Source organism: Leptonychotes weddellii, chromosome 10 (assembly GCF_054177405.1).
Source record: "Leptonychotes weddellii isolate Sample4059 chromosome 10, ASM5417740v2, whole genome shotgun sequence".
Taxonomy (NCBI): Eukaryota; Metazoa; Chordata; class Mammalia; order Carnivora; family Phocidae; genus Leptonychotes; species Leptonychotes weddellii.
In genome coordinates this window covers 49,946,633-49,967,404 of record NC_138378.1, presented here as the reverse complement: position 1 = coordinate 49,967,404, position 20,772 = coordinate 49,946,633, and the positions used below count along the sequence as shown (strand labels likewise).

Sequence of the window (20,772 nt, the reverse complement as noted above, 5' to 3'; positions counted from 1 at the left end):
CTTTAGCAATCTGATTATGTAGTACTTTTATTCTCCCGCTGCTATTGCCACCTTACCATCAAATGTTACCAAGCTCTAAAAAATGCATAGGAATATTCACTTGTTATTTTTCCTTGCTTTTAAGTTCATACATTCAGTATCTTCCCCAATGTGGCTCATTGCAATCATGATCTATCTGGAAGATATATTATTGCTCCATGATCAGAACTCAGAGGGAAACATGTTTGCCTTTGCATTGATGTGGTTATTATGTGGATTTTGTAGTTTAAAAAGAAAACAACTAGATTCTGCAATGGTATTCTTTGTAGAAATCTGACCTTTGATGGGGCTAATTTCAGCAACCAATTAATCTCATACTGATTACTCTGCTCATTCATTCTCAGCAAACTGTAAGCAAAACTTCCAAGAAGAATGACTGACCCTCTCACCTGGGCTCAGCCTGGCTTTCCACCCTTCCTTTGGATTTATGTTCTTGATGATGATTCTCAACTACAAGTCTGATTTGATCACCCTTGCTCTCATAGTATCAGTCTGAAGGGCTGTGGAAGCAGAGGGCCTGGACTCACATTCTTGCTCTATAGTCAGCCATCTAAACCAGACACTTTGGTGGAGGGGCTTCCTTGACTTGCCCCTCTCCTCCATCTGTGCCCCCACCCCATCCCTGCTGCCCCAGCCAATCTATCACCAGGTCCTGTCAGTTCTGCCTCTTAAATATTACTCAACTCTACCGGCTTCTATTCCTGGCTGTCACACCCTGGCTCAACCTCCATCAACCTTAGCCTCATAATAGTCTCTGAAGTGGTCTCCCTGCCTCCAAATATGGGGTCAAACCATATAAGAGCTCTTTTAAAAATGCAGAATTGACTACAGCACCCTATCTCCTTATTACCCTGAAGCCCTGCTCCATGACACGACCCTGGCTCTGCTGCCTTTCCAGGCTTGTCTCTCTCACGTCCACCATCTCAGACAGCCATCTCACACAGCCGGAGACCAGCACATACACTGTGTTAGTTCACTTCCTCTCAGGATGCCTCTTGACATTACTTCGGAGGGACCTCTCTCCGTCCCTCTTTGCCCAATTCCTGATTATCCCCAGTGCAGAGTGTATGACTTCTAGAAGCCTGCTCTGCATCCGTGCCCTGCACCTCATCTTATATATTTCCCCAGGTCCAACAAATGCCTATCTCTTGAGCTCCCTGAACATTCTACACTTGATGGAATTTCTCTGAGTCTGCCTCCTCTGCCAGCCCAATGTCCTTGTGCGTAGGGACAATGTGTGTCTGTGTGTGTGTGTGTGTTTTCTTCTGTATCTCCTGCTCAGTACAGAATCTGTCATAAAGTAGGCATTCAGTAAATATCTGTTGGCTGGTGATGGGGTTGGGGTTCAAGGCATTACTTAGGGTACTGGACTTCCATCTATATCCCATAAAAAGTTCCATTTAGGTTTTCCCAAATATTTGAATCAAATTTTATTTTTAAAAGAGTGTTAAATTATTTTTCATACTTCATAATAGATTCACATACATTATTTACAAATATGTGACACACTGCAGATCAACAGGCTAAGTGTGTTGCAAAGATAAATCATTTTTGTAAAGACTCTGAATAAATCTTCTGTCATTTGCTGGTACCTTAAATTCCAAGGTTATAAGGCTGGTTATTTTTAAAACTGTTACAGTTTACAACCATTTATTTGTGTGAATTAGGAATTTCTTATTACGATGTGACCAAAGCAAATGGCAGAAATAAACTAAAGCCTGAAGCTGGTATCAGATTGCAATGGTTCCCCATAACCACAATTTCTTTTTTTTTTTTAAGATTTTATTTTTAACTAATCTCTACACCAAACTTGGGACTCGAACTTTCAACCCCAAGATCAAGAGTCACACCCTCCACCAATGGAGCCAACCAGGCGTCACCATCACCACAATTTCTATTTTTTTTCCATTTATTAAAGCAACCTATAATTCTCATTGGCTGGCTTTACAATGTGCGAGTACAATAAGTTTGAAGTTATAATGGAGATGTGTATACTGATGAAATGTACCGTTAGCCCCCTGATATTTTAGGGATTTCTCTAAGATGTTTGAAATATGCGCCTGGCCATTTCTTTAAAAGTTTGAAAACTACTGGCTAAGGGGAAGCAGGGTCCTGAGGCTGAGGCTGCCCAGAGATTTAGCACTCAGTTCCCAAGAAAACAAGGCAACTTCTAGGGAATGGACCTGGGAGGGCAATGGAAGAACTAGGGAGCTGGGAAGAACATTTCTGAGTTTTGTAAGGAACAGGGAAGAGCAGGAAGCAGCTCTGTGTCCCCTCTTCACATCAAGGATCCAAAGGTCTGCAGGTCAGTCCCACTGCCTACTTCACAATAGGGCCCTCTTTGCTCTGCTGGTGGGAAAGTCCTGGAGGAACAGATTCTCATGTGCCTGTGTGCTAGCCTCTGGATGGAGAGTCCCTGTCCCTGCAAATCTGCAAGGGAAATTCTGAAGGGACAGAAGTGAGGGGAAATAGGCCTCAGGCTTTTTACAGTAACCTGGAAGAGCTAAACAGGGAGGCACAGTCCAGGGGCTGCCAGTATTAGGGGCAGCACAAAGGTCCCTTCCTTCTCTTTCCTCCAGATAGCGTGTCAAACCAGTGGTATGGGTTAGCTGTCCGACTGGACTTTGTGTGCCCTTCCCCTGGTCCCTGCGAGTTTCCTTCTAACTCATTTAACAGATGTAAATTGGGTACAACATGCTGTGCCGGGTCCTCCTTTCTGGGCTTTCTATAACCATGCTTGCCCAGGGCTCCCTAAATCCCACCCTGAATAAATCTTCTCCCTGATTCTGTTTTCCCCTTAACCTACTGTCCTATCTCATCCCCTGCCTTTCATACTGAAACTTCTTGAAAATAAGAATTCTCTGCCCGTAGACCATCATGTCATACTCCCCCAACCCCACTGTACCTGGTTTTCCCCTGCTGCACGAATGGTATCATTCCCTCAAAGGTCATTAGTGACTTCCTTATGCTAAAATCCAGCACCTTCCTGTAAGGCCTCCATCCTCACTGACAACCCGCAACCACTCCTTGAGATACCCTTTGCTTTTGTGACTTTGCTTCCTGCTCTCCCTCCACCTCCTTGACCACTTCTAGCTTGTCTCCAAGGACTTCAATACCTCTTCTTGTTCTTCTCAAGGAAGATGGTTATGTTTGCCAGGGCTGCTGTAACAAGGTATGACAGACTGGGGGGCTGAAAAAACAGAAATTTATTTTCTCACAGCCTCAGAAGATGGGGCCTGAGAACAGATGTTGGCAGTGAGGGTTCTCCCCAGGCCTCCTTCTTTTCTTGGCATGGCCATGGTCATCTTCTCGCCGTGTCCTTGCATGTTCCCTCCTCTGTGTTTTTCTGGCCCCTAATCTCTTCTTAGGAGGACCAGTGTTACTGGATTAGGTCCCACCCTGATGACCTCATTTTAACTCAGTTGCCTCCGTAAAGGCTCTGACTCCAAATACATTCACATTCTGAGGTACTGGGGGGTCAGGACTTCAACACACAAATGCTGGGGAGGAACACAATTTAACCCACAGCAAAAGTCTTCCAGATAAGGTTCTGGACCTTTTTAAATGCTCCTTTCCTACACCCATTTCTAAAGCTTCATATATTATTATTCAGTGAATGCTTTTATCAATTTCATTTTTAATTAAAAAAATGTATCTCATTAAAATAAAATGGAGCAATCCTTTAGTGTTTGAAGAAAAGGTTAATAAGAGGATATGATTTGGGATGACTGGGTGGCTCAGTCGTTAAGCATCTGCCTTCAGCTCAGGTCATGATCCCAAGGTCCTGGGATTGAGCCCCACATTGGGCTCCCTGCTCAGCCGGGAGCCTGCTTCTCCCTCTCCCCGCTGCTCCCCCTGCTGTGCTCTCTCTCTGACAAATAAATAAAATTTTTCAAAAAAAAATAAGAGGATATGATTTTCAAGTAAATACTTATATCTCAAAGTTGTCTGCTGAGCTCTGATATCAAATTCCCACCAAGTTTTCAGACAGCTCCCCTTGATGGCTGGTACGTCACACACGGTGTTCTCTCCACAAATGCCATTCTCACTCCTTAACCCTCATCTGTTGGCCAAAATTCCCCAAGACTTTTTCAATGACTTCTCTCCCCTGCTTCACCCCATACCCAAACATTTTGTCCATTCTATATGTCCCTCCCTCAACACTGGTTATGTAATTTTTGAGACCCAGTTCAAAATTTGTAGGGCTCTTTGTTCAAAATCTATCGAGTTTCAAGACAGTGACAGCAGAGCATTAAACCAAGCACAGGGCCCTCAGAGCATGGTCCTATATGACTATGAGGGTCGCACGTCCTTGAAACTGGCCCTGCCCCTCCATTATCCCTCCCACATCACCCTGCACTCCACTCCCATTGATGCCTTGGATTTCCACACTGGCCTCCTGTGACCCCACATCCATCTCACCTTCTCCATCCCACCCCATCTGCCCGAAAACTCCTACTCTACGACATCTGCACCAGGTATCCTCTGCTCAAAGCCTTTGGTACTTCCTCATTTCCTACCAAACTGGGCACAGCCCCTTCAGGCCAACATGTTAGGCCCTGACTTCCTGACTTGACTCCTACTCACGCCTGCCTGACACAAAGCTTTAGGCAAATGTTCCAGTCACTCTCCTCGGACTGTTCTCCATATAGCTTGATCTCCAAGCCTTGTGTTTCTGAAATCCTACCTTCTCCATCTGTGCCATCAGAACCACTCCGAAGATTAAGACCTACCTCTTTCAAGAAGTGTTTTCTGGGTCTGGTCTCTTCTTTGTGGTTAGCCCCACATGTTCAGGTGTGTGGTAAGCACTTACTGCACATTGCTCCTTGCCAAGGGCTTGTGTGCTTTTATCCTTTAAACCTCCCATACCCCCAGAGGCAGGTTCTATCACTATGCCCTGGGGGCACTTAGAGGGGCTGGCTGTGTTGTACAAGGTCACTTGCATGGTGGTGGACCAGGGTTCAAACCCAACAGTCTGGCTCAGAGTCTGTGCCTGTCTTGTGTCTTGTGTGGCTGGTATTTGTGTATTTCTTCTATATTCACACTAGACAATGAGCACTTTGAAGAAAATAGATCTTTTTCATCTTCGTTTTCCTTAAGGCACTTCCTTTGTCTCCACATTCAGCCCATGTTGTTTATGTGACGGAGCAGGAAGTTTTGAAACACTGGGTTAGCCCAGGAAGATGCAATGACCAAATATATTACCTTACATTTCCAAATACTCAGCCAATTAAGGATTCTTTGGAGTGACAACGACCCTTTTCAAAAGCAATGTACTTTGGGGACCATTCAGGAGATATATATTTGCCAATCACACTTAACTTATGAATTGGTAGATTCAACTCTGCATTGGCCTGCCTTCCTTCCTTCTAACTGAGAGTCATCTGAGTGGATCTTTGATTGGATGGAGGCAGTCCAGCTCCCCCACCTTTGCCCTGTTGTTTGGTTTTGTATTAACCTCTGCCTCCACCTCAAATCCCCCCGACTGCAGGCGAGGTTTTCAGAGGGAAAGGGAGGAAGCTGGATTTCTTAGTCTCCCACCATTCCTTTTTTCTAAGTGGCAATGAGGGAGCCCGCTTCTTTCAGAACTTCTGTAGGGTCCAAATGCACGTGGTTCTTTTCTCTCCCTTTCCTGCCCAAGAACCAGTGATGCAGAGTGAAAACTGAGGGAGGTTTTAGAGAGAGGGACACATGGTCAGCAAAAAGAGAACAAGGGAAAAAACAGATTACAAAGCAGTATGTGTAATATGATCTCATTCTTATATTTTTATATTTGAATAAATGTGTGTGTTACACTTTACCCATAGACATTTGAGAAAATATGTCTTGTAAAAAGGAAGACATACCTGGGTGGCTCAGTCGGCTGAGTGTCCAACTCTTGATTTTGGCTCAGTTCATGATCTCAGGGTCTTGAGACTGAGCCCCGTGTCGGGATCTGTGCTCAGTGTGAAGTCTGCTCATCCCTCTCGCTCTGCTCCTCCCCCCACTTGCATTCTCTCTCTCTAAAATAAATAAATAAGATGTTTTTAAAATAATAAATAAATAAATAAGACATACTTTTCAAAGATATTCACCCAAATGTTTTCAGTGGTTGTACCGGAGTAGTGACTCTTGGATGCAACTGTCTTAGTTTTTTAAAAATGTATTTTAGGTGCACCTGGCTGGCTCAGTCAGTATAGCACGTGACCCTTAATCTCAAGGTCTGAGTTCAAGCCCCAAGTTGGGCATGGAGCCTACTTAAAAAATAAATAAATAAAAACTGTATTTTAAAATTTTTTCTGCGGTTAAGTGTTACTTGGGATGTATGTGTTTTGTATTGAGTTGGAACTTTAGAAGCGATAAGTAGCCTTCACTCTTGCGCCCAACTCCTCACCTCACGCAATTCCCACTCTGGATACTGTTGGGAGAAACAGGAGGAACTAGATGCCACCCAAGGTCCTTTGCTTGTGGTCTGCAGGCATGTGAGTGCCTTCCCTGGGCAGAAACTTGGTCAGAAACATACCACTTCCCCTTTGAGTGGGAATTCCGGGGTCAAGGTGGTGACGTGATTTGACCCAAGAGGGTGTAACAAGCCCGGACGAAAAGGGAATTGAGCAGAGCTCTCCTGATTCACCGTCTTGTATGTTCACCACAGTGCTCTACTTACTGGGGTTGCTTTTTGCCACACTTGGGGCTCTATCAGCCTAGAGCTCACTAGTGGTTCCCTTCTTAGGACCATGTGAGGTAGGGACAGAGAATGATGACCCATACAGGGTCCTTCCACCCTGCCAGCTGATGCCCCCTCTCTGTCCCTCTTGCCCCTCTACTTCAAAAGTGCATCACCTGCCCTGTTCCTAACCTCTTCTCAACCTACTGCAACCTGCACACCATAAGCTAGCATGTTGTTGGCATTCTAGAAATGCTGGTTGAGTGACCAGATCCTCACATGCTCTGTACTCTAACCTGATTCCATGTTGCCCTCACCTCTGCTTAGACACAGATCTCTTAGTAACTCTAGCCCTCTCTCACCCCTTTGCTGGAAATCCAGCCTAAGGGAACAGAAAGAATATCACTTCAAACAATACCTTATTTCTCTACCTCAACATTCCCCAGCTTCAGATAATAGGAATGGGGGAGAAAATGCATGAACACAATGAAATCAAGCCAAGAATGTCTGAGAAGTGGGACACCGTGTCCTATTTGTGCCTGACAACACCATCAGAACTGAAATCTGACTGGGTCCATTCTCTTGCCACTCATCTGGCCTGGACTCCTCTCCCTCCCACTGGCTCTGTCCCGCCCTTCTCCATAAAGCCTTCTCAGCCCATGTGAGCCCACAAAAGCTACTTGTGACAGTGCTTTATTATGAATTCACTGTTCATCTGTTTATATCTTATCTCCTCCCAGATACAAAGCTCTTTGAGGACTGAAATCGTATTTCTGGATATAGCAAAGTGCCCTGGTCTTGGGACTGAGATCTGGGCAAAATGCCTGGCTCAACCCCGTGGTGGTTATAAGACCACAGGTAAGTTGCTTGAACTGCTTCGAGGCTTGGTTATCTCATCTGTCAGTTAGGCAACAATAATCTCTACCTCATAGGACTGGTGAAAAGATGAAATGAGACAATACATTTAAGAGTTCTGGTAATTTAGTTATTTTCCCAACATTTAACATCTTGCCATCCTTCCCAATACCTAGTGCAAGGCCTTTCATGTAAATGTTCAATAAACATTTTATTGATTGATTGACAGACAGTGAGTTACACTCCATTCCTTCCTGAATCTCCTCTGTGTATCTCAGAGGGTTGGCCCATAGGAATATACTATACTATATTTTGATAGCCACAAGAAATTAGAGATGAGGGGCACCTGGGTGGCTCAGTCAAGCGTCTGCCTTCGGCTCCGGTCATGATCCCAGCGTCCTGGGATCGAGCCCTGCATTGGGCTCCCTGCTCAGCGGGGAGCCTGCTTCTCCCTCTCCCACTCCCCTTGCTTGTGTCCCTTCTCTCACTGTGTCTCTCTCTGTCAAATGAATAAATAAAATCTTAAAAAAAAAAAAGAAATTAGAGATAAGTATTATGGATTTTTATTTCAAAATCCGTCTATAAAATAGTCTAAGTATCTTTTCGTTTCATAAGTTTCCTACACCCAGAGAAAAATAACATGTTTGAGAAAAAGTCTATGCCAACCAGTCCTAATGGAGTAGGACTTATATGAGCAATTAGTATTGTCTTCCACAAAAGAGCTTTAATGTGATCTATCCATTAGAAAGTAGGTGTAAGGGTCAGGGATTTGGCCAGAAATAGATGGTATACTTAAAAGGGGTAACTGAAAAGAGTTTGTTAAGTTTTTTGTTTTTTTTTTTTTACAAAGGGTTGTGAGAGACCAAAAAGGAATGGTGAAATAGTCCGCGTTACAACAATGGGGATCTTATGTTCTGCTAGATCTAAAGGCGCAAAGGGAAGGAAAAGTTACTGGTAACAGAAAGAGCTACCCGTTACAGAAGGCCACCTGACATATGCTGAGGTCTCCACTAGAGGAACACAGATCTGCAGAAAGGGAGCTGGTGGAACCAATACCCCAACTTTCCTTTCTGCCTGTCCTCCAATATCCTACTGGGGCTTCAACCCAGCCAAAAGCCAAAGGGCAAGGGGCTATGTTGGTAGCCCAATGAGGTTAGCCCCCTGAACACAGAGTTGGGTGGACAGTGGATCTTGAAGGCAAATTGAGAATATCCAGCATGATAGGAAAAGAGAAAGAGAAGTAAAGGGAAATTACAGTAAATAAAAATAATAACAAAAATGGATATTAGAAATAAATCCAAATAACTAATTTTAGTAATCACAATAAATGTAAATAGATGAAGAGATTCTTAGATTGGAAAAACAAAAAGACAGTCCACCACAATTTTGATTTAAAGGAGACATATCTCAAGCAAAAGATACTGACAGGTAGAAAACAGAAAAAGATACATCATGTAAATATTAACGAAAGGAGGGCTTCTCTAGTAATACTAGTATCAAACATGACAGAATTTAAGGTGATAATTTTTAATGTAAGTGAAGAAACCAAAATAACAAGAGGATACAAAAATCATGAAATCATACCTACTTAATAATATAATCTTAAAACATACAAAGTTAAAATTGATGGATTTACATGAGGAAACTGACAAATCTACAATCATAGCAGAAAATTTTAAAGCCTATCTCTCAGAACCTGACAGAAAAAGCAGACTAACAGTTATAAGACAATTAAGGCTCCCCAAATTTGAACAAAACATTTAAAAATGGCTAACTCTAGTAGGTAACGTATAGGCTCCTGCACCTGTCAAACAAACAACACACATTTTTTTTCAAGCACAAATGGAACATTTTCACATCTGATCACACTAGGCCACAAAAGAAGTCTCAAATAGTTTCAATGAATCAATATCAGAGTGACTATGGTCTCTGAAAGCAATGCAATATTAGTGATTATTAGAAATCAATAAGAAGATATCCAAACCACTCCTCCCATGTATTTTGAAACTAAATGGCATGCTTCTCATACTTCTAAATAGTTCATAATTTAATGATGATAATTTCAAGGGAAATTATAAAACATTTAAAACTAATAGCTATGAAAACCCAACATATCAACTCTTTTGGAATGCAGGTAAAGAAGTACTTACAGGGAAAATCAAAGCCTTAAATACATCTATTAGAAAACAAAAAGACTGTAAACTATGAGCTGGGAGTTAAACTCATGAAGAACAGTGAATTTAATATCTGTCTTAAATACAATGACATATATTTGTACATTTTCATCTAATAAATTTATAAGCTCTTTTTTTGTGCTATAGCTGTTTTGCTTCCTCAGTGCTTGGCACATATTAGGTGCTCAATAAATGCCTGGGTGAGTGAATACCCAAGAAATTTCCTATTTTCTAGTAATCACATTAGAAAAATGTAAAAATATGGGGTGCCTGGGTGGCTCAGTTGGTTAAGCATCAGCCTTCGGTGTGGGTCATGATCTCCAGGTCCCGAGATCAAGCCCCATATCGGGCTCCCAGCTCAGCAGGGAGTCTTCTTCTCCCTCTCCCTCTCCCCTGCTTGTGCTCTCTCTGCCTCTCTCTCTCTCAAATGAATAAATAAAATCTTAAAAATAAAATGTGAAAACATATAAAACAGGTAAAACTGATTTTAATATTTTATTGAATTCATTGTATCCAACATATTGTCATTTCAACAATAATCAATATAAAAAATTACTAAGCCTTAGAAAGTCAGTGTGTATTTCGCACTTAAAACTGGTATCAATGCAGATGCTAAATTTTCATCAGAGACACTTGATTGGTTTTTAGATTTCATAAAATTTAACAAATTTAAGAAGTATGTTCACATACGGAAGTTGTTTGATACTTACTTAAAAGTTTTCCAATAACTGAATTGTCAGCTTTTAAATTTAAATATTAAAATTAAATAAAATTTAAAAATTCAGTTCTTTAGTCATACTGGGCACATTTTAAGCACCCAACAGCCTCATGTGGCTACCTAGAGGTTATAGTATTAAACAGTGTAGTCCTTGTCCATGAAGATATTCATGGAGCAAAAAACTGCCTTTTCCAAACTATTCCTCCTTGCCTTGTCTGCTGGCCTATGTTAGGTTATAGAACTTTCCATTCTGACCTCAATATAAAGCAACTTTCCTGCCTAAGCTACTATGTAAGAAGTAAACTAGCTCTGGACTATCAAAGCAGCACCTCTTCCAATAGCCCATGAAAATTTCTATTTAACAATAGCACTAATCACATTACATTCTTTGTCAAGATCAGTAATCTACACTTCAAAAAATATTAAAACCTTATGTAATGGAAGCAGTAGGGTAGTTTGCAAGTGAATTCACAGCACTAGATTTCAGAGGACCTCAGCAAGAAAGTGGTGAGAATTCCCTGGGTCCATTCTCTCCCCAATCTCCAAATTGACTGCCTCTGGGAACAAAGTGGAAGGAGAGCTCCTGGCAACACTGCTCCCTGTGTTTACCCACCTCCCACCCTCCAGGGCTTCATTACAAGCGCAACACCAACACACCAGGCCACCTGTCTCCTCCTTCCCCTGCTTGGCTTGGTCAGAAAGGAGGGCTTATTTCAGCTAAAGAAACTAAACACCCCGATCAGGTCATTCTTTCCACTTTGGCATAAATTCAAGACATGCAGAACCCTTGGGAGGCTCTTCACCACATGGCCATGTCCTCTTTTCCTCTCAAGCCTTGTCCTTCCAGCTTGTGGAAAGAAAAACTCAGAAAAACAGTTCAAGGGCTCTGCTTCTGGCATGGCTACTGACTCACAGTGAAACCTGGAGCAAGTCTTTTTGGCTGAGATTCTAAAACAGGAATAGCCTTCCCTACTTATATCCTAGACTATCATGAAGGTCAAAGGAGAATACATAGTCTACGTAAAAATACCTGGAGAAGTATAGAGTACTTTACAGACCTAAAGTATCATTTTAAAATCATGTTGGCTGCAGGTTTCCCAACATATACCCAAGAAAGACTTAAAAAGTAGGTAAGCCCAACAGGCCTTCTCATTTCCTGTTGCAGATATAAATCAGAATAAACTTTTTGGAGGGAAATGCGACAGTATCCATCAAAATGTTAAGTGTTCATAGCCTTGGAATCATAAATTCCATGTCTAAGAGTAACCAGAGAAATACTCATATGTGTTGAAGAAGACGCATGTGCAAGGATTTCACTGAAGCATGGTTTGCAATAGCAAAAACTGAAACTTGCCTGAAGTTCCAGCCATAAGTAGTAATAAAGAGAACTACGCAGCTGCTACAGAACAAGGGAGACCTATGTATATCTATGTAAATGAGGCCACAACCTTTGGATAGTTTATAAAAGCGGATTACAGATAGAATATATTAAATAGTATAAATATATTATTCATATTGCATTAAAACTATGGAAAACATCAGTAAATGACCTTTTAGGAGACAGACTTTGGTAGTAGATCTTTCACTTTTTACTTTTGTTTCTGTACGGTTTAAACTTCACATTGAGCATATATGCCACTTTTTGATAAGCAAAGGCAGTAAAGATGTTTCCATCTTAAAAAAAAAAAAATGGCGCCTGGTGGCTCAGTCATTAAGCGTCTGCCTTCGGATCAGGTCATGATCCTGGAGTTCTGGGGGCTACCTGCTCAGTGGGAAGCCTGCTTTTCCCTCTCCCACTACCCCGGCTTGTGTTCCCCTCTTGCTGTGTCTCTCTCTGTCAAATAAATAAATAAAATCTTTTTAAAAAAATGATGAAAGAGAAAAACTTATGCCAAAAATGCGCTCAGCAGTAGGGATTTGAAATGATTAAAAGCTATGGTCCATTTCCTTGAGGGATTTGCAAATTAGGCAGGCATATTTAAAGAAAAGAGCAGCTACTCCTTCCTTACCCTCCAAATAATTATCTCAGTTTTCCAAATAACTTTGTAATTTTATTTTTACATAGTTATGTGAGACCTTCCTTTTCACTATTTTTAAACCTTTTTTAGTTTTCAAAGTCCCAAGATATATTTAACTGCACTTTTTATTTGTTCATTCAAGAAATATTCATAATGTACCCCAAAGCCAAGGCACTGTACCATATACTATGGTGGAACGGAGGGATTTCTTATTGTGATCTTGGAGAGTTTGCAGTCTGATGGGAAACACAAGGGATGTGTATGAAGAATAATAATGCAAGGGAGAGTGACAAGTGCCCAAAGGGATAAACTAGATAAAGGATTCTGGGGCCTCAGAGTGTATGCCCTGGGGAATGTAACAGGCAAGAGGGTGGTGAGAGATTTGTGAAAGGGGGTGTTGGCCCTGGGTTGTGAAGTGGTGGGATTTGGAAAAGTAAATATCACTTTCCAAATGTAGAAATGAATTAGAAATGTATAGGAGTTAAAGCAAGTGCCAAAGTTTACTCCTTTTTTAAAAAAAATATTTTATTTATTTATTTGACAGAGAGAAACACAGCGAGAGAGGGAACACAAGCAGGGGGAGTGGGAGAGGGAGAAGCAGGCTTCCTGCAGAGCAGGGAGCCCGATGTGGGGCTCGATGCAGGGCTCTATCTCAGGACCCTGGGACCATGACCCGAGCCGAAGGCAGACGCTTAACAGTTGAGCCACCTGGGCACCCCTACTGCTGTTTTTATTTCCAATGACTAAACCGACCCTTTTGCCACACACCAGTCCTTTGTTGTTTAACCAAAGGGAAAGGATATGAACTTGGTGCCCACTGGTGGTCTACCACTCTCCCTCCCAACATGATCCCAGGGTGGGCCTTTGGAGCTCTGACTGAGTTTTGGTAGTGCTGGTTCAGAGTTAGCACCCCTCCCCCATAAAAGGAGCTGTTGGGTAGATTTTTCTGGTAACTGGAAATCTCTGAACAAACCTGATCTCGGAACTGAGTCAAAAGTCATGTCTGTGTGCAACCCATGCTCCACCTTCTGCACATGGGGAAGCAGCTCATGTTCACAGTGGCCTGACACATCCAGTGGGACGGTGTATGGAGCCAGTCAGTGCTGTCTTTCACAGAACCAGGCCCTTGAGCAAAACGCTACTCTGTGAAAGAGCAATTCTAACCATTTCCTCCTAAATCCTTATTTCAACATTCTAGAATGTCCCTCAATAAAGATGCTCATTTTCTTTTTTTCTTTGTTCTCACAATAGTTTAAAGAAAGCTTGTAGGAAGGTCACCCCTTCCTCTGGTAGCAGGGCTGAATCCTGATAACCAAGAGGGGGCCATCATGCGATGGTGAGTAAAACATCATTTGATTGAGTAAAACATCATTCCAGCAAACATTTTGGGAACCACTGAGACTGTGGGCAACAGATGTTCAGAGATGCAGTTAGCCAGGTTCGTTCTCTTCCAATCTGTTCTACAGATATTTATTAAGCAGTTAATATGTCCCAGGCACAGGGGATACAAAGATGAATGACCTGGTCCTTAACCTCTAGGCATCTGCAGTTTGGGGGAAGAGATGTTGTGGCAAATCATATTAATAGCTAGCTAATAGCTTCTGGGTCAGATGCTATGCCAGTATAGTTTCCGTCATACTCTACAATCCTGCAAGATAGGTTTTGTTAGCTTCTTTCCACAGATAAAGAAGCAGAGGCCTCAGGGAGCACAGAAGAGATACACAGAGCATAGGAGAGCCCAGGTAGAGGCTGGAATGGGATCTGTCCAACCAGTGAACTGGAAGTGTACACAAGGCCCATAGTGAGGAGCAAAAGCGTGCACAGAAGCTGGGAGTTACGATAAAACAGAGAGGACTGTAAGAGGCAGGTGGAAAGGTAGGCAAACAGCCCTGAGACATGAGAGGTCTATAGAGAGAGAGTCCCAAATCCATGAAGCTGGACAGAGAAGGCAGCACTTGTGACCAGGAAAGAAGCAAGAGCTATGCCTCTAGGGCAGAGGTGGTATGAGCTCAGTCTTCTTTTATTCAGCTGTACTTCTGTCAGCCATCTTTTTTTTTTTTTTTTTTAAAGATTTTATTTATTTGAGAGAGAGAATGAGAGCACAAGAGGGAAGAGGGTCAGAGGGAGAAGCAGACCCCCCGCTGAGCAGGGAGCCCGATGCGGGACTCGATCCTGGGACTCCAGGATCATGACCTGAGCCGAAGGCAGTCGCTTAACCAACTGAGCCACCCAGGTGCCCCTCTGTCAGCCATCTTGAAGCTTCAGGAGGGCAAACTCAAGAAAGATGTAGAAGGAGCATGCTAATCTACTTTCCTGGAAGGGTGATACTCCACTGGGAGTGACTTGGCAGAATCACTTCATGTCAAGCAGAGCACACTGTGTGTTTGCCACAGACCAAATACTCCAGGGGAGGGAGTGGGCCAGTGGGCTGGTCAAATTTGCACTGGTCCAAGAGGTTTATTTACCTTTTCCCCCATTTCCCAAAAGCCCTGCTGGTAGCGGTTGAACTTGATCTGTGACATAGGGCAAGACACACTTCCTGCAGATGCTTACTGACTCATCTATATAATGTGCAGGGTTGGACATGCTGATTTCCAAGGTCCCTCCCTGCTCTCAATGTCCACAAACTTGAGTCAGCATTTTGAGAAGATAAATTCTTACACCTCTTCACCCCTATTTGATGAGCTATTTTTATTGCAAAAGTCAAACTTTACATGTGGAAAGAAGTATCCAAAGCCCTAAGCATATTGTTACACAAGGGGAAAAAAATTATCCTAAGCCCTAAATGTATTGACAGAATATAGAAATGTGGGTGTTGAAGATCTTAAAAGTGGCAAGTGTCAAAATGCAGGTTTTAATCTGGGTTCTATCACCTATTGGCTACTGAGCTTTAGACCCACTCTTCCCAAACCCCAGTTTCTACATCTGCCAATTGTAGGAAAGCATCTTACTGTGTAGAATTGTTGCAAGGATCAAATAAGATGATAAATACAAAAGAGGTTTTAGAAAGACAAGAAGCTAGACAAATGTATGTTAGGAATAGAATTTCCAGTATTAAATTCCTGATGGTCCAAGATTGGGCTGGCAGGCAAAAGACAAGAGGAAATGTATTATGGGAGAACAAGGCCAATTACGGATCAGGGCCCAGTAAAGTGGAGGAAAGAGCTTGCTGACAAAATAAGAATCGGAAAAAAAGGGTGATTTGATTTCATTTGAGAAGGGAGAGAGCAATTGGGAGCAGTTAAGAGTACTTCAGAGGAAAGACAGAACCTTATTAAGCAGGTTCTTCTTTATGTAAACGTATCTCCTCCTATGGGAAACCAAGCACCAGGGTCATAAGTGCTAGAGTTCATGTTGCTTCTCAGATTGCTCACCCTGGGATCATCTGGCTGCCCCAACCATGGCATTTAAGGATGAGGAGACAGACCAGGGAAGAAGAGATGACTTACCTGAGGTCACAGGAGTGGGAGCAAACTCAAAGGGCCTAGTGAAGGGAACTCCATCAGAAAGTGAAAGGTGCATTCATTGCCTGAGCTGGAGTCTGGCACTGTGCAGAAGGCCGACCTCACCTAATTCTAAAGGGTAGTACAGGGTCCTACCAGGAAAGGATTTTAACCTTCAAGAGGAGATTTAAGAGACTCTTGCATGAGAAGCAGGCCAGAACCAACAGGACACAGATGTATATCTTATGTTGTATCAAGTTAGGTTCAAGGATAACAATGTAAGTTTATATATTACCTACCTTTATACAGTACCATACAGTACTACATGGTAGATTCCTCATGTTATGGTAAAGTAATTTTGTACTCTATAAAGCTTCTCTGGGCATAGGATGTGCAAGTGAGCCACTAACAACTGGTTTGTTGTTGTCATCCCCATTAAAATGGTGGAAATTATTATTTTGTTATATCATTATGTCTATTATGTACTCAGGGCCTTCCGTGTGTTCTGTGCTGTGCCACTATGTATATAACCTCCAATCTGCACAACGACCCAGTTACATAGGTATTTGCAGATGAGTAAACTGATGTTCAGAAAAGTTAGGTAATTTGCCTGAGGTCACACAGCTGGTAAGTGGCAGAGCCAAGGTTTAAACCCAGTTATGCCTGGCTCCAGAGCCCAGCCAATGTTATTCATAACTACTAGTGCTTGGTGCTCTAAGACAAAGTGATGGCAGAGAAGCAAAGAAGCAACTGCAAGAGTCAAAACTCTGAATGGTCTCTGTAGCAAAATCATTAAATCGACCAAAAGTTTAAACTTGAGTCAGCAATCAAAATCATTATTTCTGCACTGCACCTAACTACTGTTGTATTTAGTTCAAGACAGCACTTCCTCAGTTTGGCAAAGAGAGCAAGTCTGCCAAGGTAGCAGGAAGTCCCATTAACACGGGATCTCAAAGTAGATGAGGATCCATGTCTGTGGGGTGTTGAGCATGCCACAGGAAAATATTTACTCTCAGGTAGCATTAGCTGAGTCAATTCAGCAGGGACTTTTTGAGCATCAACACTTACTAAATCCTGTGTATACTACCTGGGAAGGGGTGTGACGTGACCTGCAGGTGACATGTAAGAAGACAACATCATTATATTTGACTAATGCTTATTAAGTGTCTTGGGACTCTTTTTAAAGATAATCTTTATTAGCTGACTCCATAATTTCATCCAGCCAGGCCATATTACAGAAATGATTTAAAGAAGCCCTATTTCTATCACATGACTTAAAGATCTAGAAGAGAAAGAAAGAAAGGAAGAAATTCAAGTGATAAGCTTAGAGACATGAATCATTACCTTAGGCAAGATGAAGGAGGAATGGAGTGGCCCAAGGCAGAGCAGTTGTGTCTCCAAGTTGCTATTATGGAGATGTCCAGAGGTACAGGCCACAGTTGGGAGCTACCTGCATCCCTTGCTGTCTCCAAGGGCACTCCCCCACCCCCTCGCAAATGTCAGGAACCCCGGAAATGAGGTGGCAGGGAAGCCAAGCTGGAAATATTCTAGTAGGGTAGTATTAAGTCTTAGGGGTTACTGACCCTATTTCAGGAACCTGTCCCTTTAAAATTATTCATTAATAAAAATAATAACATTTATTAATAGCTACTAAGAGCCAGGCACGGTGGCAATATCTACAGATACTATTTCTCTCTCTCTCTCTTTTACCAACTACCTTGTGAAGTAGATTTTAATATCTGATTTTTGGACATGAAAAAAACCAGAAACTCCGTAAGGTTAACTTGGCTGAGTTTACATATCTAGGATTTTCACCCTTGCTTTTCTAATTCTAGGGCCCAAGCACTCCCCTCCATCTCATACAACCGTTGTGTCTTTAAGCCAACCAACATTTACTGAATCTTCACTCTGAACAGTCAGAAACTGTTGTGGAGGAATTCAAGAAAGCAACAAATGTACGTCTGGACAGCAGAGAGCTTAAGATCTAGAACAGCAGACAGATTCACACAAGAAAAATAACATCACTACAAGGCACTGAAGAGGTAATTAAATGCATGAAAAGAGGGCCTGGTGGCTTGCACTTGGGGAATGTTACCCTAGGCAGAGCGGGAGTGACGCAGTTCATCCCTGAACTGGTCTTGAAGGAGTGAATAAAAATTAGCTGGAAACAGGCGGGGTTACATATGTTCTAGCAGAAGATTTCCCACAGTAAACTTTCTTTTTTTTTTTTTTTTAAAGATTTTATTTATTTATTTGAGAGAGAGAATGAGACAGAGAGAGAGAGAGCACGAGATGGGGGAGGATCAGAGGGAGAAGCAGGCTCCCCGCCGAGCAGGGAGCCCGATGCGGGACTCGATCCCGGGACTCCAGGATCATGACCTGAACCGAAGGCAGTCGCTTAACCAACTGAGCCACCCAGGCGCCCACCACAGTAAACTTTCTTGTTCCAGAGAAAGGACTACAATCTTGGGTCTTGTGAAGTCTGGGGAGAAGCAGCACCAGCATTCTGGAGACATTTTGAAAGATTTGCTACTTCATTTTAGTTAAAAAAAGTACTGAGGCAAAATTTACATGGAGTGAAATGCACAGATCTTAAGTAGAAATTCAGTGATTTTGATAAATATATACACATGTGTAATCACTCTAATCTAAGTATAGACCATATATGTTACCCCAGAAACTTCCTTCATGCCCCTTCTCAATCTCCACTCCCTGCCCCAATAGGCAACCTTGGTTTTGATCCTATATCCATAGATTAGAACTTCATATGAAAAGAATTGTATCTTGTGTGTTATTTTGTGTCTAACTTCTTTTGTGCTGCATAATGCTTTTGAGGTTAGTTCATGCTGTTGCCTGTATTAATTGTTCATTTCTTTTTAGTTCTGAGTAGTATTCCATTGTATGGAAGTTTTGTTTATTCATTTTTCTTTTGTGATGGGTATCTGGGTTGTTTCCAGTTTGGGGCTACTATGAATGAAATTGCTATGAACATGGTTGTTACCCCAGTATCATTTAAAAATCCATTCTCTGATCTCTTCTCTCTCTCTATTTTGTGAGAATTCAGATGACATCCTGCCTTAGACACTAAAAGACCTAGAGCTCAAGCCCCTTCGCTGTTAGAATAATCACACACATGAAAGCCTTCATGTTCAGATCTACCCATATCAAGTAAGAAAGTCAATATGTGTACTTTGTTTATAAAGAGGTTTTAAAAAAGATTTTATTAATTCATTTATTTGAGAGAGTGAGAGAGAAAGAAAGAGAGCATGCATGTGAGCAGGGAGAGGGGTGAGGGGAGGGGCAGAGGGAAAGGGAGAGAGAGAATCCCAAGCAGACTCCACAATGAGACACAGAGCTCAATCTCATGACCCTGAGATCATGACCTGAGCTGAAATCAAGAGTCAGACGCTCAATTGACAGCACAACCCAGGAGCCCCTGTTTATAAAGAGTTTTGATAAACTTGGATAAAATTATTTGCAAGAAGTTATGGAAATACAGTTTTACAGTTCACAACTCATGGAAATTTTTAGCTGCCCCACATTTTAACTACTCTGTGTCTTCCTGAGCAATGTTATAGTAACAATTTCCCCAATACATACACAAGGATGTCCCACCCACTCATCTATGAACCTATGCTGTTAAGAATGAAAGAAGTAAAAAGAAAATGGAAGCAACATTTCTTTCTCTTTCTTCCATTTGCAACAAATTTGGAGTCAATGAGGTTAATAAACTGGTTAGTAACAAGAAGAAATTTGACCTAGAATCAGAATTCTTTCCATATATCACTTTGGCATTCCCTCTGCAAACCCCCAACTCAACCCCAGTTGGCACCCTGCAGATTGTGAGTGCTGAAGACTGACCACCTTTGTGATGTGACCATCATACCACCCCTCATTCATTCACATCCAAGGTAGCTTTTCCTGTCATTTGAAGTCCATGTGTGAAGACCTCTCTCATTACCAAGATTCCTGATTCATTTAGAAAGGCCTCTAGAGGAATGTGTAGTTAAGTATGGTAGACTGAGTCATGTATTTTTCTCTATTCTCTCCCAAATCTTCCATAAAATAACAGACATGAGTCTAAAAGAAAGAAAGAAATAGAGAAAGAAAGAGAGAAAGAGAGAGAGAGAGAAAGAAAAAGAAAGAAAGAAAGAAAGAAAGAAAGAAAGAAAGAAAGAAAGAAAGAAAAAAGAAAGAAGCAAACAAACCTACAAGGACACTGAACAAGAGAGGAAATGACAGTAACAGAATTTTAGAGCCTGGAAATCATATGGGCTTTTGCTGACACATTTTGCACTCTTGAGAAAGCTAAAATCTAAACTAGCAGAGGAAGAAATTCAGAGGTAGACTGACTTCCAGGAGAAAGCTAGAAAGAGGGGCACCTGGGTGGCTCAGTCGTTAAGCGTCTGCCTTCGGCTCAGGTCATGATCCCAGGGTCCTGGGATCGAGCCCCGCATCCGGCTCCCTGCTCCATGGGAAGCATGCTTCTACCTCTCCCACTCACCCTGCTTGTGTTTTTGCTCTTGCTATCTCTCCCTCCATCAAATAAATAAATAAAATCTTAAAAAAAAAAAAAAGCTAGAAAGACTCAAGAACTAGAGGCAATATAGTACCTTTCAAAGTGGGAGTCCGAGTGAGACTAAAAACAGGTATATATAGTTTAAAGTCACTTTCAGAACCAGTTACACTTGAATTTCCCCTCTATCCTAAGCAACTAGGCAATTGTCCCAACCCAAGCTGGGATAAGATTCACTCTCTGGGGAGGAGGAGCTAGAGAGATTCTGGCCCTAAGGACAGCAGGAATGGTGGAGAATGGTGTTACCATACTGAAAAGAGGGGATTAAGTGAAGGTAAACTCTTGGGAGAGTGACATCTCTTA

At 42.1% G+C, this 20,772-nt stretch overlaps 1 long non-coding RNA gene across 3 annotated transcripts in view; it reads right to left on the bottom strand.

Moving 5' to 3' along the window:
• The window catches only part of LOC115941315 (uncharacterized), a 72,654-nt gene that overhangs the window by 24,644 nt on the left and 27,238 nt on the right, over window positions 1–20,772 (bottom strand). For 2 of the 3 annotated variants that reach the window (XR_014149221.1, XR_014149222.1), the window contains exon 4: window positions 5,886–6,041. This is a non-coding gene — a long non-coding RNA (uncharacterized LOC115941315). Of the gene's footprint in view, window positions 1–1,942; window positions 5,703–5,885; window positions 6,042–20,772 lie in introns of those variants that run through there. The other variant, XR_004076082.2, reaches the window with a different exon arrangement.